Genomic DNA, 24,433 nt, shown 5'->3' on the forward strand with positions numbered 1-24,433 from the left:
AAAGCACTTGAACTAAGCTAATCTGGGCCTCGACTCTCTGTCAACAATCAAAGACGGTAAACTTTTGGATTTAAAGGGGCGAGGCGAAACCCCGTCGAGGCCCGCCACAAACTAAGAGGCGCAGGCACGAACTTCGCCAAGCTGTTTGGATATATGTATATATATATATATATATATATTACCTACAAGCGGACCTAGTTACCATAGGAAAATGGCAACATTCTATTCCCAATAACTTTGGCGCCGATTGACGAATCTCCTCGAACTTTTCAAAACAATTTTTTTGTTATATCAGCTCCTATGTTGAAAGTTTAGGGGTGATTCGTCAAGGCGGGGCCGAGAAAAAAGGGGGTTCCAAAACGTGTTTTCTCCATGCTAATTTCAATAGGAAAGTTTAGACAAGGCTACATGTCGAACGTGTGATTTATTTGGTGTACATCCGTTCAGTAGTTTTTGAGAAATATCGAAACTTACAGATATCGATATTCGGGAATTCTGCCATCTGATTGGCTGAGGCGTTACAAGCACAATCTTGCTGCTGTTTGGCTGTGAGCGGTTGCAACTAGGAAGTGATGGCCGCCATTTTGTGATTCCGTTGAAGCGAGTAAAGGGAAAAAAGGCAGAGAAAAGTGGGAAAGAGGAGAGTAGGAGTTCTGTGAGGTCTGTAGGGTGGTTAGAGTGTGCTGTAGAGGGAGTATGAAGCAAAGTATTTACCCTTACAGGTGTGAAAGTGCTGCTTTGCCCACTGTGAGATGGTGCTGAGGTGAGGTGCCGGTACACTCCGGGATGAAAGCGTACGTGTAAACCGTGAGCTAAGTGCTGTAAACTGATGTGCTCTGGGGGCTGTAGCATACTGTCCGAGGGAAAGTATTCACCCCTACCAGTGTGAAAGTGCTGTTTTGCCTACTGTGAGATGGTGCGAAGGAGAGGGCTCGGTGAACTCGGCGATGAAAGCTTGTGCCTAAACTGTGAGCTGAGTGCTCTGTAGCATCCTGGCAGAAGCAAAGTATTTACCCTTACCGGTGTTGAGGTGAGGTATCGGTAAAGGTGGCGAGGAAAGTGTGTGCTTAAACTGTGAGCTGAGTGCTGTAAACTGATGTGCTGTGGGCGCTGTAGCATACAGGACGAAGCAAAGAGTTTACTCCTACCAGTGTGAAAGTGCTGTTTTGCCCACTGTGAGATGGTGGTGAGGTGAGTTCCAGAACACCTGGGGATGAAAGTGTATGCCTAAACTGAGAGCTGAGTGGTCTGTAGCATACTGTCAGAACCGAAGTATTTACCCGTACCAGTGTAAAAGTGCTGTTTTGTCTATAGTGAGGTGGTGCAGAGGTGAGGTACTGCTAAACTCAGGGATGAAACCGTGTCCTTAAACTGTGAGCTGAGTGCTGTACGCTGATGTGCTCTGGGTGGTGTAGCATACTGGCTGTTGTAGCATATGTGTGCAGGTGATGTTAGTATGCTTTTAGAATATAGCGGGAGTGGGAAGCAAAGTACTCACTGGTACCGGTCTGAAGACTCGGGGATATAATTCTGAGTGTGAGTCATGAGTTTATTGCTGTAAAGTGATGTGCTGTGGGTACTGTAGTATAATGGCCACTGTAACATACCTCCGTAAGTAGTGTTAGTGTGCGTTTATACTATACAGGGAGTGGGAAGTGAACTACTCACCCCTACTGGGCTGCAGACTCGAATGAAGTGTTTTAGGAAGCAGGAACAAAGAAATAATCATGAAGAATATAACGCAGAATGTTGCAAAGCCACAGAAGAAAAATTGTGAAATTAGGTGCATTTAAGAAAGTGGCTGTGTGTAAGAAAGGCATGGAGTTTGAAAATGATATATAAAGTTTCTTTATTTAAGTGCCATAATTAAACCCACTGGTGCAAGAGCTAGAGCATCCAGCTGATGCAAAGTTGAACCACTTCTGCTGTATTCAAATGTAAGCTCCTGCATCAGTGAATTGCATATTATATGTTACAGTTGCATGTGACTTAAACAATATCTATTACACTTGAATGACTCTAAATTCTATTGGGAAAATAAAGGTAGGATACGATTACCACATGTATACTTTAAGAAAACGAAAGAAGAAAAATGAAATTGCAAAATGTAATCATCAAACTTTTTAGGTACCCTGGCAGTGCTTTTTTATAAGAGAAAATTATTAACAGTAGAATAGTTAGCATAGTTTCTTGGTTTACAGCATCAAAATTACTTCCAAAGGCCCAGGTCTTAGTTTGGCCCTGACTTGGCAGGTAAGGACTCACAGCAGACGAGCCCAGTTGCTGGTTGCAAGATGCATGTGTCGGACCTACCAAGACCTAGACCAGACAAATCCCTTCTGTCTGTGTCCTGGGAATCAAGAACTGCTGGGCAAACAAAGAAAACCTAGCTCGGAACCGCTGTTGGAGTTCTTTGGTTCACAAGCGGAATCTCAAGATGGCTACCGACTCGAGAGACGAGTCGGCGGACTAGTGGTTACATTCCCTCACAGATGCAGAAAGCTAGGTGAAGCGCGCGCGCTAACACTAATGTGCACTTCACCAGAGTTTTCTGAAGAGACAGTTTGATAGTGTTAGCGTTCCTGTCACCTTCCCGATAATTGGGCCAACTGCGTAGCGTTTTCTTTAGTTATTTTGGGTCCGCTTCCTAGTTGAACACCTCCCTTATTTTCTCCCCCCCCCCTTCTCCCCAGTTGGTGATAATTTAGGCCTTAAAGAAAAGATATGAGGAGTCAACTTACCTCGTATTCAGTCAGGAGCTCGAGCGGAAGCTTCAACATATACGCAGCGTCTTCGAAAAGAAGAAAGAGCACAGATAAGTGAATGCTGTACCTGGGTAAAGAAGAGTGTGGGTGTGCAGTTGAGGAGAAATACAAAGAGATAAACAGTACTGTCCTAGGAGATTGGCAGAGAAGGAGTTTAGAGATATTGGAATGTACTTACCTTGGTGATTGTCCTATGAAATTCTGGGAAGACCTGAGTGACCAAAAGAGAATAAATCAATCTAATGACAAGAGAGACAAATACACTCTAGCAAAATAAGTGAATAGACTACAGACAAAACTACTAGAACAATGCGCACTCCAGAGAAGGTAAGAGTAGAAATAGAATGGTTATTAAATAGTATTTAGAATAACACAAAGAAAGGTAAGAAGTTAATACATATATATATTTGCAGATAAAATTTTCTGGAGGCAAAAAATAGAAACACAAGAAGATAAAAGAACAAAGAGTAGCACTAGACTCTGGAATGGCAGGAAAGAGCAAGATAGAATAGATTTAGGTATTTTGGAGCATTAGGAAGGGTGTTTAATCTTTCTCTTCCTTAATGCATTAGGATTTCTAAGATCCGTCAAAACTAGAGACGAGACCCAAGAAGTAGAAAAGAACAGATCCAGAGCAGTCTCTTCAATTGTTTATTATTTTATTCAATCCCACTTCCACCTTTGGGGTCCTTGAGGGTCAAGTTTAAAAACACTGGCCCTGGGTATCTTCGAGGTGGAGTTGGGAAAAAGGCAGCTATCTGTTCCTGTGCAAGTCATGGTAAGAATTTGTAGTGTAGTTCCTATTTTCCCAATAGGCTCTCCACATTAAATTAACATAAACAGCAGTATAGCCGTAGGACTGAGGTCATCTAGGTCTCTACTGACTATGTTAGACTTAATTTAGGTTTGCGCCAGCTAGCTCAGAGGTCACCGGAAACTTTCTTGAATGAATAGGGAGAGATCAGCTTCCCTGGCTCAAACAAGAACGGATTCAGCTTCCGACAACCATATAACATGACAACTTTGCTCCCCCAGAATAAGAGTAAATCTCTAGAGTCATGTGAAAACAATAGACAGCTATTTCACTCAGTCAATTGTGCGTTCTTAGTTTCACCAGAGTGCAGAGAATAGAGAGACGGGCGTTTTCAATAAAAGGTATTATTTATTGAGCAGTCTTCCTTCTCATGCAAGAGAAATGAATTGCCACAATTGCAATACCTAATATAAAGTAAAGTACGTACAGTAAAAGGAGTATTATGAAATAATACTGCAAAAGCATTGATATGGTTTCTTAGCCATAAGACACTTTAAAATGGATAAAATATATACATACATATATACATTGGCTAACATGCTCAACTGGTGCTTCTAAAATACGCCTGCCCCGGTGTACCTGACCTAAGCCTAATACGTGGGAAGGAGTAAGTAAGTAGCAGTTTAAGTTAAGTTGGTTTTGCCAAGAATCTGATTCAAGAATTCTCTCTAAGGGTTTAGTCAGCACTGTACCTTGGGAATAGAATGTAGGAGGTCTGGTATCTCTCTTTCAGGACTCGATATCCCAGTCACCCGCAAGGGTAGGCTGGAAACGCCGGAGCTGGATTTTCTCGGCAGGAGAAAAGACAGCGTCTTTCTCAGCGCGTCAAAGAGGAGGGGCAGCGTCCGTGGGCTTTTCGCATCAGCTGGGCTCTCGACAAGTAGATAGGTGCTCTGCTCCAAAACCACCACCGTGTGTTTGCTTAAGGCAACGTTGGTATATTTATACCTGAAAGGTGCAGAGTTTGACGTAAGGTTTGGACATAAGACGTCAATAAAGATGTCACTAAGAACTGGCCATTCTTACAGTGCTCGCAGAAGTTCTATTACAAATCAAAACAAAGCAAGTGGGGATTTCCTAGGTTGCTGGAGGTTTGGTGTGTCAAAAGAACTTGTTGTGCTTTCTAGGAATCCAAGGAAGTAGCTTCTGCCATGCCTTGGATTGCAAGGGCGATTTACTGAAATATGGATCTGATTCTTATGACATTATAGGGATATTATTGATTATAGCTGTACAAGGGCATAAAGTAGTAATATTGATTCTGGTTCCTAGATAAAAACACAATACCCACTCCACAATCTAATGTCCATCATTACTAAAAAAATAAGCAATAGTAAACATGTAAAGGTGCATGTGTATTCCAACCGACCCCAAAATACATTTTTGCATTCGAAATGGTGTATGCGAAATACACGAAAGATTATTGGTACTGTAACTGTACGTTTATCAAGCAGTGTAATCATTCAGTAAAAAAAGGATGCATATATATTTAGCTGAACGATTTGCGAAAATTACACATGAAATGTCTCTTAATACAGAAAAGAAGGTCGAGACTATTTCATCACATATAAATGCAATTGCTTGTAAGTGTGCTAGAGGCTGAGGTAATATTTTGTCTCTAGGATTACTAAAAATAGAAGCTCTGTTCTTTAAGAATAGTTCTACTTTAAGCAGAGTACATGTGCCAGAAAAAGGGTAAATATTTTGGAATTTTGAAAAAAATAATTTCGTTTTCAGGGGAGAAAATAGTTCCAAATGTTTTCAGTAGCTTTTGTTTATCAAAGCTGAAGGCTGAATTTAGAGTTCAGGGGAACGCTGTGTGCCGGTTTGCTTAAAAAGTTATTCTTTCTGTTCAGGGGAGAGCATTACTTCAGACAGATGTGCAAAAAAACCGTCTACAGCTTCAGGTGAAAGTTCGACCATGGTTAAAAATGCTGTAACCGGGCAGTCGTGAGAATGATTGCTATCATCGATGTCAGGATCAGCAATGCTCACAGAAGGTCATACCTGGGTGATGTTGCTCTCATTTCTTGCTTCACTGCCACCTAATCGTAGTGGTGAAGTTTCAACGAATGCCGTCATCAGGATTGGTAACCGCTGGGGACAACACGATGCATGAGCCGTTACAGGACCTAGCAAAGTATCGATATCCATTGGTACTGCTGATTGTAGTGTAAGACAGGTGTCCAACACGCATTCTTCTCCGCATAGCATACATCGGAGCACAGGTAAGATGCAGTTCTGCTATATAGGTCTGAATGAAAGAAACCAGGTCATATTCAGATCTCTTAGCCGGGCTAATCCAAAGACTTTAGTTATGCGGTCCCAATAGCGTATAGCTAGGATCATTTCTTCCATTGTTCCTGGAGTCTTGTCTGCGTTTTGGCTTGCCATATCGGAGCAGAAGAGTAAAAAAAAAAATTCCTGCTACGAGTCCCAAAAGTAGTGGTAGGCCGCCAAAGACCGAATGGACAAAATTGGGAAAGATGCCCAGGACTGCTTCGAAGGGTGTTAACAGTCCCGAAAAAAATGTCTTAAATACATGTGCGATGCCACTGGCATCCGTCATATTTAGGATTTGGCTTAGCATTTCTACGAAATGCACAGGGCAATTAGTTGATAAAAGTGTATGTATCTCTGCTGTTGTCCTTGCAACTTGAAGATCATACGTTTCTTTTGATGACGTTAAAGGCACGGTTGTCTGTAAAAGAACAGACTTCATTCTGCTTAAAGTATCAATTCGTATAGAAAAGATATTCAAGGAAGGCCAAATCATCGACTCTGTATCAGTAGGGCCGTTTGGATACAATACTTACATACAGTAAGTGACCATGGAACTAACGCTTGCGAGATATGCTTTCCCTGGCACCATGCCACAACAGCTGTGGTCCATTATTAGAATGTAACTCCTGTTAGAAAGTTGTCTAAAGAATGGCTCTATCTGTGTTGCAGGTGTGCCGTGCTGGTGGCATGAAAGGTTATTTGAAGTCCCCTCACAGGCCCCATGCAAATTAATACCTTGGCACAGAAGTATACCGCTTAGTGATTGTTTACAATTATTACCACTAAGAAATACCTTCTGGTTCTTGTCACTATAACATGTGTGTGTATAAGGTAATTTTCATGATGACTTAATGTACCCTTTACCTTTCATACTGGCCTGCTGGTATATACTCTTGGCAATTTTTAAATTGGAAAGTTGTTATCGGAATTGTGATTGTTCCGTGTGTTATCCATTCAATGACAGGTCTTTCTGACATTGTCAATGGTAATCTCTCAAGTTTGTCAATGCTCAGAATCGCATAGTCTGCTCCTTTTTGTGCCAAACTGATTTGTTTATCAGTGAGGTTAAAGATAGAGAACAATGACGTTGTGTTGATTAAACGCCATGGCACATAGCCTGAACGCAGGTTTTGCAACATCCAGCCTAGCTGTACAATAGAACGTAATTGGGACTGACCATGTTGTAACATTAGTAAGTCCTGATCTATTATATCGATAGCAGATGATACAATACTGTCCAGTGAATATATTCTGAAGGACAGAGTCACTAACCCATTGTCCACAACAGAAAGTGATTTTTCCAAATGAATACAATCAATTTCTCCTATTTTCTCTGCTGTCTCAATTTGAGTTACTTTCCAAGCTTCGTTGTACGCAGCGTATATACTGGCCGCTATGAAACGTTTTTTGACGCTGTTTGCCTGGTCCCATTATGAAATCACGCAAGTCAGCACCGTCTTTAAGTAAAGTCAAGTGTTGCTTAATTTCTGCCAGTGTGGATGTCTGTAGCCATTCAAGGCATAGTTTCCCTACACTGTATGTTGTTACTATCCCTGGATGTTGTCTCTTGGAGTATCTAGGGTCTGGTCTGGTCATTTTTAACCACTGTATTTTGTTCAGGAATCTATCTTGACAGTTATTTGTGTCTGTTGGCCAGATTAACCCCTTTTTCCAATCAGGATGTGTTATGTTTTGGTGTAAAATTTGGGATATGCCTATCTCAATATCTGTGGTTGTATTACAGGTATTGGCTTTGGAATAGATGGTGTGTTTAGGTCTTTATTCTTAGCTAGGCCAAGACAAGTAGTCTGTTGAATGGTGTCATTCAAGAACATTTTTTGTCTGGGATCATGCAGGCTCGAAATAATCCTTGGACCTGCCATTCTTTTGTACCCCAGATGGTTTTTGTTTCCATGTTGTTTTTCCAGAAATCCAAACCAAATGTAATCATTTTTTCATAAAATGTTTCAGAATAAATCAATTTAGTATTGTTCAACATAGTTTTTATCCTTGTTTTATCTAACAGTTTGTAATAAAATGTTTCCTCATCACTTGTGTTAAACCCTGAAAAGTATGGGAATTTCTCATAAAATGTTTTCGAACTGCTTTTAGGTGGAGTTGCACAATGTTCCCATTGATTATACTTAAAAACATTTCTAGGCTGAGCAGATTTATGCAAATAGTGATGTGCAGAGTGGTTAAATAGGGTTCATAGTTCGATGAACCCTGTAAATAATCATGTTCTGTAAATTTTGCTGACATTACTAAATCTGACATCATATTATTTATGCATTCAAAGTCCCAATCATCAGAGAATGTACTTGGTTTTACAAAGTCACTTAATGAAACCCTGAATTGATGTGGATATTTCAAGAGTTCGACCGGGCCATAGATTTCGTAATCCGTTTTGTCCCAAACTACCCCACCGGGTATTGGAATGGCTGTGACATTCACTGATGATAGTTCTCTTTTCTCGATGTGAGATGACTTGTGTGGCTTTAGGACCAAGTTGATGTTCCGACTTGCTGTGTCCATTGTACTATATTTTCCCTCAATGAATTTTCTCAAAGTACCATGATGAGCCAAAGCAGGAGGAAAAGTACTCCTAACACAATCCAAAATTCAATCCATGGAGAAATCAGATAGGTTTCTTTGAGTTGATGAAAGAGTTCTTTTGCTTTGTCTTTAAAAGTTCTTGTTACTGGCGTTACTTCAGGTTCGCTTGGATCTTCAGAAAAGTTATCGAAATTGATGAAGTAGCCAGATGCGGTTCTGTCAATTGTTGGAATTGCTTTTTCAAGTTTTCTTTCATTAGCATAGTCTGTGGCTATATCTTTGTAGACTGGTGTTTCTTGATGAACTGTTTCAATTTGGGTTTCAAGAGGCACAAGATCCATGGCATTGTTGCATAGTCCTTTTTTATTCTATGCAGGTTTATCAAATGTGATTAGTCTCTCAGTTTGGACCTCTTGGATTGTAGCAAATTTTGGTATTCTGCTATTTCTTGGGAGTCCACTGGGCCTACTACTTATTATTGGCCACATGATTGTGGTTTTACCAGGCCGATTGATACAACTTGGTTCTCCTTTTTACCAGCAAGGGTCGGTAGTACAACTGATCTTGTTCCGCTGACAGCTAAGACAGGTACTGCTTTTCTGTAAGAAGGCCCAAATTCCTTCTTCACCGCGATCTTCTCTCTGACCAGATCCCCAATCTTTGGAATCCAGACAGGTCTTGCTGGGACAGTTGGTGTATCTTGAGTGTTTGTTGGCTGCTGTTTTAACTTTATGTTGCTCAGGGCTTTTCTTGTTTCATTTAAGTCCTGTAAAACAGCCAAACGATCTTTGAAGTCAAAGCATTTTTTCTTATCTTCTACCACTGAAGTTTGACTATCTAAATAATGAATATACATTCTAGTTCCGAACAATAGTTCGTACGGGCTGAAACATTTTAGAGAATTTCTTGGCAGATTGTTAAGACTACGTTGGACACTTGTTAAATGCTGGACCCACCCATCACCGGAACCTAATACCTTTGCCGTTATAGATTGCTTTATGTCTTGTTTTTTTTTTCCACAACCCCATTTCCCTCAGGATGGAAGGGACAAGAGTACCGCAATGCAATGCCCATGCAGGTCATGGCCTCCTTATAAGATCGAGAGCTAAAAGCAGGACCCTGGTCAGAATGTAGCATGCCAATTGCGTATGTGCCGATAAAGACTCGCAAATCTTTTATAACAGTTCTGGCGTCAGCCGAGCGCTGGGGTCTGTATTTTTAAGTGAATCTAGTCTTAAAAGAAATTAATGGGACGCTGGATTTTACCTATAGATAGCCTTATGCTAACTACAGAAATGGCCATGACAATACTCCGGTTGGCTCGTTACTGCGATCTCTGTTGCAGTTTGGACAGCTCTTTGCAAATTTATAATGTTGCAGGCTCATCCCCGGCCACCAGTATTCTGATTGTAATTCTTTCCGAGATTCCTTGATCTGTTTTTGCCTCGGACCCTCACCCATGTGTGCGTCTGCTATTAATAAGACTCTCCTGTTCGTGTTTGGAATTACTCTATCCCACACTCCAGGGATTCGAGCAAAAGGAACGGAGTTTGCGTCAATTACGTATGTATAATTGAGTGGATAGTTCACGGGTAGTGCTGCACAGTTGCCTTTTGAAGACTTTTTACCGCCAGTATGGTTTCCCCGTCTATGTATTTTTCTGAACGCTTTTTTGTGGCTACGGAAGCTGGTTGAGTTGTTTCCGCTGTGGCTGTATTAGCCAATGAATTCCCTGCAACGTGGAAAGGGGCGACCAATCGGTCCCCCCGAACGTATGGTGGAGTACCACGATCCCCCCGGGAAGCCATCTTGGGCGGGAGGCGAGTCTCAGCTGGTATGCCCGAAGCAGCGTAGCCGGGGCGCGCCTTTTTCCCGCCCTAGAGTGGGCTGGCCTAGACACCGACGCGGCCGGCCACGCCCTCGGAGGCAGGCGGGGGCGGGTTCACGCCCACCCTGAAGACGGATAAAAGGAGCGGAAGCCAAGAAAGCATCCTCTTGTTCCTGTGCTCTGAAGCTGCACCTCCCCGCTGCACGTGAGCTCGAGACGGAACGAAGAGCAATTTTGAGCGTTGTAATCTTTCTTTTTGTCTTACAGATATCCCGTCTGAGAATGCCTAAGAAAGTCGGAAAGCGGGTCGGTACCGAGCAGATGCTCCGCATGCTCATGAAGGAGATAGCCGATCTGAAGAAAAAGGTGGAGGCTAAAGACGGGCCGGGAGGAACAAAACGGCCTTTACAGGGAGCGGTTCCCAGTGAAAAAAGCAAGAGGCCCAGAAGGGGAGCACTTGGGGGAGACACCCCGGTTCCCGATACCCCACGTGAGGAGCCAATCCCGGTGCCGAAAGAAGGGAATCCAATTCCTGTGGTGGTCACCCCCGTGAACAGGGAGGATATGCCCCCCGAGTTAGCGGCACAATTGGCAGCGTGGTTGGGAAACGATAGCGAGGGCGCCACGGCTGACGACGCCCGGGCAGTGATGAGGCAATTGCGGGAATCTAGGGAGGCTGCGAAGACGCCATCTTCTGTTCCCCCACAGGTCCCGGCGGTTGGAAGTACAGCAGGCCCAAGTTCGGCGTCAAGCGTGGGGCCTACTTCAGGTAAGCGGCCATTGCCGATTGCGGGGGGGGACTCTGCACCTTCTCGAAAGGAGAAGATTGCTCAGCACGTCCCACTAGAAATCAAGGAATTGATTTGGGCGGATAAATATGTAAACATGTTTTCATTGCTTACCGACCATTATGAGATCGAGCATGTAAAGAGTCAAAAGGAGCTCATGCATCCCAGTGTTTGGCGCGCAAAAATGGCCGCCTTTAAGGTCGACGAGACCATTGGGACTTGGGGCAGAGCGTGGGGAATTTTTACTTCCATCATGGGGGAGCGCAGGCCTGAGTTGTTGACCGAGTTACCCATTTATCAGTCACGTATTATGGAGTATTCTGTGGCATATGGGGGCAATCAGTGGTTCTGCTATGATAATCTGTTTAGAAAAGCTAAAGAACACAACCCGTTGTTGTCTTGGGATTGTTACGACTCTGTGTCTTGGCAAAAAATGGAGAGTACAGGGATGTTGAAGGTGCCATTAGTAGGGAGTAACGGGGGGGAATCCTCCCGCCAAAACTCTGGGACGCCCTTTCGGACGGGTGCAGGTAACGAGTTCCACTCGAAGCCGAGTGGCAACACAGGTAAGAGGGGGATTTGTTGGAATTTTAACAGGGGCAAATGTACCAGGCCCCAGGGGTCATGCAAATTCAGACATGAGTGTGGGGGGTGCGGGCAGCCATCCCATCCTGAGTCCATGTGCAGAGCCAAAACGGGTGATAACGGTGGTAAGGGAGGCGCCAAACAGGTCTAAAATAGTCCGAGGGGCGCCTTTACCAACCCCGATTGATACCATGGCAATGATTCCTTGGCTCAGTGAATACCCAGATCATGCTTCCGCTGGGGTGTTACGGAACGGGTTTTCATATGGTTTCCGCATCCCAGTGGGGGATTTTCGGGGGGTACCGGACTGTAAGAATCAAATGTCGGTCTTACAGCACACGGCGGTGGTGCAGGTCAAGATTGGGAAAGAGGTGACTCGAGGTCGTGTTGCCGGTCCATTCGATTTGCCACCAGTTCCTAATTTTGTGTGTTCACCACTAGGGGTGGTCCCCAAGAAGGACCCGGGTGAGTTTCGGCTGATACATAATTTGTCAGCCCCACGTGGTCTTTCCGTGAACGACGCGATAGACCCGGAAGTATGTTCGGTGCGGTACGCATCTTTCGATGAGGCCGTTGCCATGTTGAATCGCCTGGGGCCCGGGACGCTGATGGCCAAATCGGACATCGAGTCAGCGTTCCGGTTGCTCCCGGTACACCCAGACGATCAGCGTCTCCTTGGTTTTCAGTTCCAGGGTCGCTATTACATGGATAGATGTATGCCAATGGGATGCTCGATTTCATGTGCCTATTTCGAGAAATTCAGTTGTTTTCTGCAGTGGGTATTCACGAGGAAGACAGGTTTTCAACATGTTATGCACTATCTCGATGACTTTCTGTTTCTGGGGGCAGCCGGGGATTCCGAGTGTGGACAGGCCTTACATGAATTCTGTGTCCTAATGAATCAATTCGGTGTGCCATTGGCGCCAGGTAAGACGGTGGGTCCCTCGACCTTGATCGAGTTTCTGGGGATCGAGCTCGACTCGGTGGAAGGTTGTTTTCGATTACCTAAGGAAAAAGTGTTGAAATTCAGGTTATCCCTTGAGACATGTATTCGTGCAACGAAAGTGAACCTGCATCAATTACAACAGGTGGTGGGTCAGTTGAATTTTGCCCTAAGAGTAATGCCGATGGCACGCCCCTTTTCCCGCTCAATTGCACAGTCCATGGTCGGCTTGAAGGAAGGACATCATCGTACGAGACTCTCGGCAGAGGTTCGCCAGGACATGCGCATTTGGATTGCATTCCTGGCGGATTTCAATGGTCGAATTGTCTGGAATAAACCAGCAGTGTCTTCCGAGGAGTTGGGGCTATGGACGGACTCGGCGGGGAGTGTGGGTTTTGGCGCCATATTGGGTACACAATGGTCGGCTCAAAAATGGCCGTCATGGTGGCATGAGTGCGGGTTAACGAGTAACATTGCTTTTATCGAACTGTTCCCTATTCTAGTGGCTTTGAAAACATGGCCAGAAGGGTTTAGGGATCACTCTGTGGTGTTCTGGTCTGATAACATGACCGTGGTTGAGTGTATCAATAGTCAGGCAGCACGTTGCAAATTGATTCTGAGACTGCCAAAAGAAATTGTGTTGTTGTGCATGCAGCTGAATGTACTGTTTAGGGCGCGACACGTGCCGGGGGGTGATGAACCAAGCGGCTGATGCGCTCTCTCGTTTCCGTATGCAGGCCTTCTGGGGTTTTCTGCCCACAGCGGACCCGGTGGCGGCACCCTTTCCCGAAGCTCTCTGGTCTCTCGGTGCCCCGAACTACAAGACCTCGTGGGAGAGAGTTTAGCACCCAGGACGAGGAAGGCATATGAAGGGGCGTTCCGTTCCTATTGGGCCTTTTTGGGTACTGCCGGGAGGGAGCTTTGGGGTCTGGAAGAGTGTGTAGTGAGATTCCTGCTCTCTTTACGTCACGCAGGCAAGTCAGTAGCTACGGCTCAGAGGCATCGGGCCGCCATTTCCTTCATGGCAAGGGCTCATGGGATCCAGGACCCGACAGCGTCTTTCGTTGTGCAGAAAGCGCTACGTGGGTGGCAACGCCTTGAGGGTCGCAGAGTAGACGATAGGCACCCGATAGGTCTGGATAGGTTGGCCCTGTTATTATCCGTGCTACCGGTAACATGTTCATCCCAGTACGAAGCAGTGTTGTTCCGAGCCGCATTTGCATTAGCATTCCATGGGGCTATGCGGGTAAGCGAATTAGTGGCAAAGAACAAGCAGGATACGATGGGGGGACTGTGCCGGGAACACATTCAGGTCAGGGAGGAGACAATGACGGTCTCGTTTGTCAGGTCCAAATCCGATCAGGATGCAATCGGGGACTGCGTAATCATACAGAGGATTCCCGGGTCTGCCATGTGCCCTGTTAGGTGCGTAGAGGAATTTTTAGCGCAGAGGGTGGCAGCATGGGGGGGGACCTTGTTAAGACACGCTGACGCCACCCCACTGACGAGGTTTCAGTTTCAGCGGGTGCTTGCGATGTCGATTTCTGCCGCGGGCATGAACCCCGGCGACTTTGGGACCCATTCCTTTCGGATAGGGGCTGCTACGGAAGCTACAGCCAGGGGTCTGAATGTCGAACAAGTAAAACGTGTGGGGCGTTGGTCCTCGAACTGTTATAAGAGGTATGTGCGGTTGCACATGTTGTGAAGCTGTAATGATGTACTCACGCTTCTTGTTTTGTTTGGTTTTCAGTTGCGCAAGCCTACGAGGCGGGGCGGACTGTCCAGTCGACCCGACACCGGGGGGCCAGCGGTCAGACATTACCGGCTGTGAAAAAGGAGGTGTGGGTCGTGGGCCACTCATACGTGAGGCGTGCCGCGGACGTATTCAAAGCAGGTGATATGATTCACGTGGCCGGGGAATACGGGTACAGTGTGTCCTTCTACGGAAAGGGCGGGCTCTGTATGGACCAGTTTCAATCATTTTTTGAGGGTTTGTTAGGGCGGACGAGGTCACCGCCGTCTGTAGTCATAGTACATCTTGGGGGCAATGATTTGGTGACCACTGGTAGACGACTTCTTCTTGAGGCGATGCTTTCCACGGTAAGTTGGTTGGCAAGAAGAGTTCCAGGGTGCACAATTGCATGGTCCCATATAATCCCACGGAAAGTGTGGCGGGGGGCTATTTCTGTGTCTGCTCTGAATCATTCAGTAAGGAAAATTAATAATAAAGTGAGTAGACTGTTCCGTTCAAGTACACTGCATTCTATTTCGCATGGTTGTATTAAAGGGGACAGTATGTATTCGGGGGATGGTGTTCATTTGTCCCGGATGGGGAACGAGTTACTCATAGGAGACCTGATAGCCTGGCTAAAGACTTTATGACATGACCTTTAGGCAGGAGTGTTGTGGGGGGTCCGGATAGCCGGTCAACTATCCGGCCTGTGGCGGTAAGGTCATGATCGGTGAGCAGTAATTCGAAGATCCCTATGAGGGGGCGTCACCCATTACGGATGGGAGCGCGCGGGGGAGGTGGCCAATTGGCCCCTCAACGGGGAGGCGGTCCTGTCTAAGGAGAGGCCGCCGGAAGGAAAGGAAAGGTGGTCAAGGCCCCTTCCTGGATAGGAGGGGCTACGGCCCCTCCTGGGGAATTTCCCGGGGCCAGGACATCTGCGACGGCAGATGGGTAAGTTGTGTGGGGTGCGGGAGGGGGTTTACTCTACCTTTTTAGACACCTCACACGAGTCCTCGAACGACCGTTAAATGGCGTCGAGTTTATTGGGGCCCCCGTCAAGTACAAAGGGAAATTGGTAAATGCACTTGAGGTACGCCTCTGTGCGGTCGCTCCTCTCACAAGTGAGGGGGGTATTTCTGGTTTAGGGATCTGACACCGGTTACGACCTTGCCGTTGGCCCTTAACGTTAGGATGTACAATTTCAAGTCAAATGTTTTGTAGGATGTTAGTTCGGCTAGGAGAACCTTTGTATTAGAGATCTGTTAAGGTTAGCCAAACATCGTAATGTGGAAATGAAATTGTACATTATATGAAACTGTTATTTTAATGTTTTCTTTTGTTTCATATTTTAATAAATACGGCCGGGAAGGGTGACTCCCTTCCCGCCTTCCAAAAGTTCAAGAACTGTTTCCGGTTTCCCAATTCTTGGGGATTGTGTTGAGAGGGGGTGGCGGGTATCTCGGCCATATGGAAAGGGGCGACCAATCGGTCCCCCCGAACGTATGGTGGAGTACCCCGATCCCCCCGGGAAGCCATCTTGGGCGGGAGGCGAGTCTCGGCTGGTATGCCCGAAGCGGCGTAGCCGGGGCGCGCCTTTTTCCCGCCCTAGAGTGGGCTGGCCTAGACACCGACGCGGCCGGCCACTCCCTCGGAGGCAGGCGGGGGCGGGTTCACGCCCACCCTGAAGACGGATAAAAGGAGCGGAAGCCAAGAAAGCATCCTCTTGTTCCTGTGCTCTGAAGCTGCACCTCCCCGCTGCACGTGAGCTCGAGACGGAACGAAGAGCAATTTTGACCCACCCACCAGCCCCTGAGGACAGCAATTCGTTGTGAATACAGTTGATATAGTATATTTGTTCTCTCTGTTTTCTTACAGGTTGTGATGATTGTCGTGAAATTTCTTAAAGTTGCAATAAAGATTGGTTATTTTCAGTATGTTTTGCAAATAAAGTAATTTTGAACAAGGATTGATCAGTAGTTACGCTTGATAATAAATGTTGTTTTGCTTTGTAAATCTTAGTAACTTAGGTAGAACTGTCGTATTTATTTTGGTCGGGCGGTAAGGTCATGATCGGTGAGCAGTAATTCGAAGATCCCTATGAGGGGGCGTCACCCATTACGGATGGGAGCGCGCGGGGGAGGTGGCCAATTGGCCCCTCAACGGGGAGGCGGTCCTGTCTAAGGAGAGGCCGCCGGAAGGAAAGGAAAGGTGGTCAAGGCCCCTTCCTGGATAGGAGGGGCTACGGCCCCTCCTGGGGAATTTCCCGGGGCCAGGACATCTGCGACGGCAGATGGGTAAGTTGTGTGGGGTGCGGGAGGGGGTTTACGCTACCTTTTTAGACACCTCACACGAGTCCTCGAACGACCGTTAAATGGCGTCGAGTTTATTGGGGCCCCCGTCAAGTACAAAGGGAAATTGGTAAATGCACTTGAGGTACGCCTCTGTGCGGTCGCTCCTCTCACAAGTGAGGGGGGTATTTCTGGTTTAGGGATCTGACACCGGTTACGACCTTGCCGTTGGCCCTTAACGTTAGGATGTACAATTTCAAGTCAAATGTTTTGTAGGATGTTAGTTCGGCTAGGAGAACCTTTGTATTAGAGATCTGTTAAGGTTAGCCAAACATCGTAATGTGGAAATGAAATTGTACATTATATGAAACTGTTATTTTAATGTTTTCTTTTGTTTCATATTTTAATAAATACTGCCGGGAAGGGTGACTCCCTTCCCGCCTTCCAAAAGTTCAAGAACTGTTTCCGGTTTCCCAATTCTTGGGGATTGTGTTGAGAGGGGGTGGCGGGTATCTCGGCCATATGAACGCCATCACGTTGATGACTCAGTGTGTGTATCACGTGAGTCTTCTGTAGTTCTTTCTGTAAAAGAACTACTTGTTCCCAAAGCGTTTTATGCTTTATTGTCACACCTGTGTCATCTTTGTAATTGTTTTGAACGCAATTCTGCAAGTCATTATTGTAAGATTTGACGCAGAAATGCGAATCGCACACTATTCCCGATCCGCATTTTCAAGCGCCATCTTTAAAGATCTGATTTCAGCTCGCTGAGCCGAACAGTTTCTCAATGATTCAGTTTTTGTTCTGAATTTACCACAGAGCCAGCGACCTTTAACAATCGCGCATGCTGCATTGTAGGATTTATCATCCACATTGTAATGTTGTACAAATCTGTCCGTATAGATTACACAAGAGTATTGTTGGAGAGGCAGAATTTCGATTGGCAGAGGATATTCTTCTTCATAATTCAAATCATTCAGTTTTTTCATGTTCGTGACAAAATAGTATGTTACGTCTCCTGCAGCAAGAGAATTTTCCCACTGTATCCATTTTGGATCTAGTGCCACCGTTTTTAGTTGGGGTGAATAATGCCTCAAAGGCTGATTCTGCTGTAAAAACAGTTATTCATTTGCCTTGGGTTTGGGCTCTTTCTTTTGCTACAGCAGTCTGAACCGCCTTTACAGTATTTTCTGTAAGACTGAATGCTTTTTTCAGCTTGTGTGTACAAATGTGATTTGTAAGCTATTGGTACCGTTTCTCCCTCATTAGAGGTCAGGTACGTGAATCCGCATCTTCCTGGGATGACTCGGATTACAAGGTTGTGTGTATTGTCGCGAGTTTCTAATTTTGTTTTAGCTAACATGTCTGTTTGCAATGATCTCAAAATTTCTGTGTGTTTCTGAGTCCAATTGATTGGTTTAAAATCAGGTTTTATTAATTTGTAGAGAGGTTTAACCCTCTCGGCATAATTTAGAATATAAGTTCTCTTGAAATTCAGGAAGCCTAGTATCGATTGTAAATTCTTCAGCGTTTTTGGTGCTTGGAGTACAGCGCACTTCTCTAAGAAGTTGTCTGCTAGGCTTTTGCCTTCACTTGATAATTCATATCCTAAAAATAGGACAGTTAGATGGGCAATTCGCGACTTTTTAAAGTTGAATTTGTAACCCTCTGCTGCGAACCCAAGTATTATGGTGTTCACTCTTTTCAAGTGAGTATCCAGGTCATCATCTGTGAGATAGATGTCATCGACATAAGATAATGCCTCATCATCATACTTTTGTAGTAACTCTGTTACTCTTGCTGAGAATAATCCTGGGCTATTCTTGAATCCCTGTGGGAGTCGACAGAAATTTTTCTGTGACCCCATTAATGAGAAAGCGGTTAAATACCTGCTTTCGGGTGCAAAGTTTTGACAAAAGAATCCATTAGAAATGTCTAATGTTGTTTTGTATTTTTTGCGAACTCTGTTATTCGTTAATGCTGCACTGTGCGAATTTTGTACCGCAAATGTCTTGCAACATGAGTTAAGGTGTCTGTAGTCCAAGACTAGACGATATGAATGGTCTGGTTTGGAGACAGGAAACAAAGGATTGTTAATTTGAGAGGTGAATGTTTCAATCACCCCTTGATATTCAAGTTGATCTAAGATCTTCCTGACCTGTTTTTTAGCTTCTTGCTTAATTGGGTACTGCCTTTGTGCAGTTGGTTGACATTTTAACTGGATTATGTGAGGAGGAGAGTCCTCATCCCATCCTACATGATTTTTATATAATGCAGGAGCTTGAGCTACTGCCCATTTTCTTGCATATATATATTTTCTATGAATTGGAATATGATTTGAGAAGGCAGGCATAATCATTTCTTCGCCATGAGGGCACTCCCTGACAAACTCTGGTGGCCAGTCTTTCTCAGCTAATAGGATGTCATAGCCTTTTGAGAGGTTATCCCAAAACAGACCCCTTACCTTCCTAGTCTTAACTCCCTCTATACGCAATGTTATTTTGCATATTTTATGAGGTTCGCTAACTCTAGTATCTGAAGTTTCTACCTGAATGTATTCATTCGTGTCCACTGTCTCCAGATGATTCATCAGGATCTAGCGAGCTATGGTCACTTCTGCTGCGCTGTCTAGCATTGTCTGTGCCCACTCTCCGTTTTTCAGCTGTGTCCTCAGTATCCTCAGCATGTTCGATTATTTTAATACTGGCTACCTTCTTTCTTAGAAATTGTAGTTTTTTACTTTGAGCAGGTTTCTTGTCTTTGGACTTGACATGCTCTTCCCTGTGTTCTGATCGTCCTCTTCTTTCCGATTTCTGCGAGGAAGTCTGAAAAGATCGAGAGGGACGTGTATCAATATCTTGATATCTATCAGGCTTTTTCAAATTATCCCTATTTCTAAGGTTATATCTTTTTTCAGAGGGCTCCCTTTGGGGAGACTTGTGTTCTCGGTTCGGAGATCTTTCCCTCCGACGAGGAGACCTTCCTCTGGACTGGAATCTTTTTTCTTTGGGAGTGGATTGTTTATTTCCATCCCAGCTCTTTTTTGGAGTGTTTAGATTATTTTTAATAAATATCTTTTCAGGATTTTCAAGTAATTGGGGTTTTACTGGTTTCCGACCCAAACTATCTCTACCTAGTTCTTCATAGGATTTTTCTATTATTCTGGCAAGTTCAATTGGTTGGTCTGCTATATCTGCTTCTTTCAATTTTTGGTGGATCGCCACAGATGCTGCTTCTTCTTTTATGTTGGCTAATAATATAGCCGAGACCTGCTTGAAGTCTTTCAGTAATTTCATACCCAGAGTTAAAGCAGGTTCTGGACCGTATTCTGTCTTAGTACATCCGGTATTAACGCCAGAGACGGAACACCATGTGTTTTTGTGTAAATGGAAGCAAAGACTGTGCCCCAAGTGTCACAATCCTCCACATGTGGTGCGACCCCCATTAGAAGGCAGATAGTCAGAATTCTGTGTTTCTCACTAGGGGTAGTATTCGGGAATACTGCCTCTATTTGAGTTATCTTTTGTGCTAGCCAGAATGGAATTTGTTCCCGTTTTGCGGGTGTTTTACCAAGACATGATTGTACGTTCTGTGGTGTAATTTTATTTGTGTTTCCGTGATGAGGGGTCAGCTGTGGAATGTTAATAGCTGGTTGGACTGTTGCAGTCCGCATTACATATTGGACTAATTGTCTATGAATTTTAATTAGTACTTTTAGCTGGGCTAAAAGTTCCTTGTCTGACATTTTTTCGATGTCTGGATGTGGTGGGTAGCTGGCTAGAACCGGCCACGTTGCTCCTGGTCTACCTAGTGGACCGAGCCTGGTGATGTGATCATTATGTTTTAGGGCGCCTTTAAACCAGAGCAGGTGCTCATGGTAATTTTAGTGGGATTTCCACATCCTCGAAAGGAGTGTATTCGTCCGGAGGTTCCTCTATTTTGTAATAGTGGAAATCGTGTGTTGTAGCGTTTGCCGCTGGAAAGTTTATCCATGAATAGAATACCTCTGTCTGCCGATATTCGTGTGCCTCTATCACGAAAATGACTGTACCACCTCGTGATGTCAGTCTGTTTTCTATTAGTTTTAGAGTTATAGTTCTTCTTATGTTTACCGGAATGAGTATAGCATTCGGGAAATTCTGTATGAGACTCGTGTCATCCTCTAGGAGTTGAGTTGCTATTCTAGCTTCCTCCCTATCGTCATCACTATCCACCATTTTTACTGGCAGAAAGGTTTTTTGTTGAATAATTACTTTCAAGGAGACAAAAGATTAGGTGCACAATTTTTTGGAACACTGTATCCTTCAACGTTGACTAAACCAAAACTCTACATAGGAATCTCTTCCTACTAAGTTCCGGCGGATTTTAACCTTTCACCCACTCCAGACGTCTATTGCAGTATTTACGGGAAAAAAGGGTTTGTGTGAAAAAGCATGACTGAGCTACTCTAACGTCTTGCGTTAGTTTTATCGCCTTACCAAACGTTGTGCGCCATGTAGTGTAGTTCCTATTTTCCCAATAGGCTCTGTGGATTGGAATAACATAAACAGCAGTGTAGACGCAGGACTGAGGTCATCTAGGTCTCTACTGACTATGTTAGACTTAATTTAGGTTTGCGCCAGCTAGCTCAGAGGTCACTGGAAACTTTCTTGAATAAATAGGGAGAGATCAGCTTCCCTGGCTCAGACAAGAAGGGATTCAGCTTCCGACAACCATATAACATGACAACTTTGCTCCCCCAGAATAAGAGTAAATCTCTAGAGTTGTGTGAAAAAATAGACAGCTATTTCACTCAGTCAATTGTGCGTTCTTAGTTTCACCAGAGTGCAGAGAATAGAGAGATGGGCGTTTTCAATAAAAGCTATTATTTATTGAGCAGTCTTCCTTCTCATGCAAGAGAAATGAATTGCCACAATTGCAATACTTAATATAAAGTAAAGTACGTACAGTAAAAGGAGTATTATGAAATAATACTGTAAAAGCATTGATATGGTTTCTTAGCCATAAGACACTTTAAAATAGATAAAATATATACATACATATATACATTGGCTAACGTGCTCAACTGGTGCTTCTAAAATACGCCTACCCCGGTGTACCTGACCTAAGCCTAATATGTGGGAAGGAGTAAGTAAGTAGCAGTTTAAGTTAAGTTTGTTTTGCCAAGAATCTGATTCAAGAATTCTCTCTAAGGGTTTAGTCAGCACTGTACCTTGGGAATAGAATGTAGGAGGTCTGGTATCTCTCTTTCAGGACTCGATATCCCAGTCACCTGCAAGGGTAGGCTGGAAACGCCGGAGCTGGATTTTCTTGGCAGGAGAAAAGACAGCGTCTTTCTCAGTGCGTCAAAGAGGAGGGGCAGCGTCCGTGGGCTTTTCGCATCAGCTGGGCTCTCGGCAAGTAGATAGCTGCTCTGCTCCAAAACCACCACGGTGTGTTTGCTTAAGGCAACGTTGGTATATTTATACCTGAAAGGTGCCGAGTTTGACGTAAGGTTTGGACATAAGACATCAATAAAGATGTCACTAAGAACTGGCCGTTCTTACAGTGCTCGCAGGAGTTCTATTACAAATCAAAACAAAGCAAGTGGGGATTTCCCAGGTTGCTGGAGGTTTGGTGTGTCAAAAGAACTCGTTGTGCTTTCTAGGAATACAAGGAAGTAGCTTCTGCCATGCCTTGGACTGCAAGGGTGATTTACTGAAATATGGATCTGATTCTTATGCCATTATAGGGATATTATTGATTATAGCCGTACAAGGGCATAAAGTAGTAATATTGATTCTGGATCCTAGATAAAAACACAATAAATTCACTTATAGTCTTTGACAGCATGTGAAGTCTTTGATGTCCCTGAGACTTTATCAACAGGAGGCAACATCAGTAAAGCCCTGGAGACCCTTTGGAAAGCAGGATGCAGAGAGCAAATTCTAGTCATCTCACTCCCAGCCAAGAAGCAGCAGGCAGCAGGTTGACACAGCCAAACAAGCAGGAATGTGGTAGTCCCTCCTGGTAGAATGTCCTCAGTCCGGAAGTGCTCTGAATATATGGTGTCAGAGGGCCAGGTCCATTTTAGCCTTTGAAGTAGGTCAAAGAAAGGCCTTTGTAGTGCACAAGACACTGCCCACCCTGGCCCTTGCTCCAGGCACACAACAGGGGTGTATGCAGCTTATTTTAAGGGGACAGGCACAGTCCTAGTCAGGTGCAAGTATCCCACCACTTTAGCTCAGGAAGACCAATCAGCCTGGTGATGGGCCATCAGGATATGCAGGGCATGCCTCAGCTCCCTTTATGTGGTCTGTCTAGAGTGAATTTACAAAGCCCAACTGTCATCCAACTCAGACGTGTGTTCTAGGGACAGGCAGAGGCACAGAATAGTTGAAGTACGATAATTACAATTTTCTAAAAGTGGCATTTTCAGACCAGCCATTTAAAAACCAACTTCCCTAAATTATGTGTTTTTAAATTGTGAGTCCAGAGCCTGATTGGAAAATCTACTTGTAAAGTGTTACAAGCCAGCTCCAATGCTAACCTATGGGAGAGATAAGCCTTGCATATTGAAAAACTAAATTAGACGTTTTTAGCTACCAGGAAATATAAGACTCAAAGGTACATGTCCTACCTTTTAACTACACTACACCCTGCCCATGGTCCTACCTAGGGCCTGCCTTAGGGGGGTGCCTTGCATGCAGTAAAAGGGAAGGTGTGGCCTGGCAAGTAGGTGTCAACATGACATGACAATTTAAAACTGCACACACTGGCTCTGTGATGGCAGGTCTCGGACAGGTTTGAAGGGCTTCTCAAGTGAGTGGCACAATCAGTGCTGTCGGTCCACTAGTAGCATTTGATGTAAAGGCCGTAGGCACATGTAGTGCACTGTACCAGGGACTCAGTAGTAAATCAAATATGTCAATCATTTAGAAACCAACTGTCATTACATTTTAGACACAGAGCATATGCACTTTAGCACTGGTCAGCAGCAGTAAAGTGAACAGAGTCCTAAAACCAACAAAAATGAAGTTCAGCTCACAGTCAAAAAACAAGAGGTCAGAAGCAAAAAGACTTAGGAAAACACACTAAAAATGTCAGGTCTAGAGTCCAATCAGAATATCAGGCCCGTCATAATTCCCAACATAAATATGGTTCGATGGGCCATGGAGAATGCTTCAATAATTATCTTCCAACAATGAAAACTGGTTCTGGTGGATGGCAGGACAAGTTGCTGCAATTGGTTGCTTTTGAAAACACCTCACAGATTCGAATGACCTCCAACACAAAACATGTAGAGATCTTGGACTACTTTTGTCAGATATTTTTCGAATTGAGAAAACGGCACAAAGATGTTTTTCAATTGCCCTTGCATTAGTGTTGTGATTTAACTTCACAATTTTAGAATGGAGTTGTGCCTTTATCAGAGCAATGGAGATAGTTTAGTGAAGGGGCAATGAGTGTTTATGATTTCAGTTTTTTCTAGCTTCTGCATGTTTAATGAGGATGGATTAAAACTCTTCAAGGAAAAGCAATTATAAAAAGATCCTCAGATTCAATGCTACCTTTTCAGGCATTTGCTGAAGCATGTTGTGAAACAAGTGGAGGGCATTAATAACCATTAGAGCAAATCAGGTGAAGAAAAGCAGTTCACAAAATGTGTATTCGTCAGAAATCATTTACACTCTGATACTAATGGTTGTAATGTAGTGTCTACCCTTTGTAAATGACTTACTCATAAATTGGAATTCTGGGGAATTGTTGAAACCTTTTGCTTGTGAACTTGCCTTGAAGTTGTTCATTTCATTAACCCAGGCACAGATTAAGAATCAATGTGAGTGGCAGTCTTCAGCCGAAAATCAGACC

This window comes from Lissotriton vulgaris, chromosome 2_1, assembly GCF_964263255.1.
Source record: "Lissotriton vulgaris chromosome 2_1, aLisVul1.2, whole genome shotgun sequence".
Classification (NCBI taxonomy): Eukaryota; Metazoa; Chordata; class Amphibia; order Caudata; family Salamandridae; genus Lissotriton; species Lissotriton vulgaris.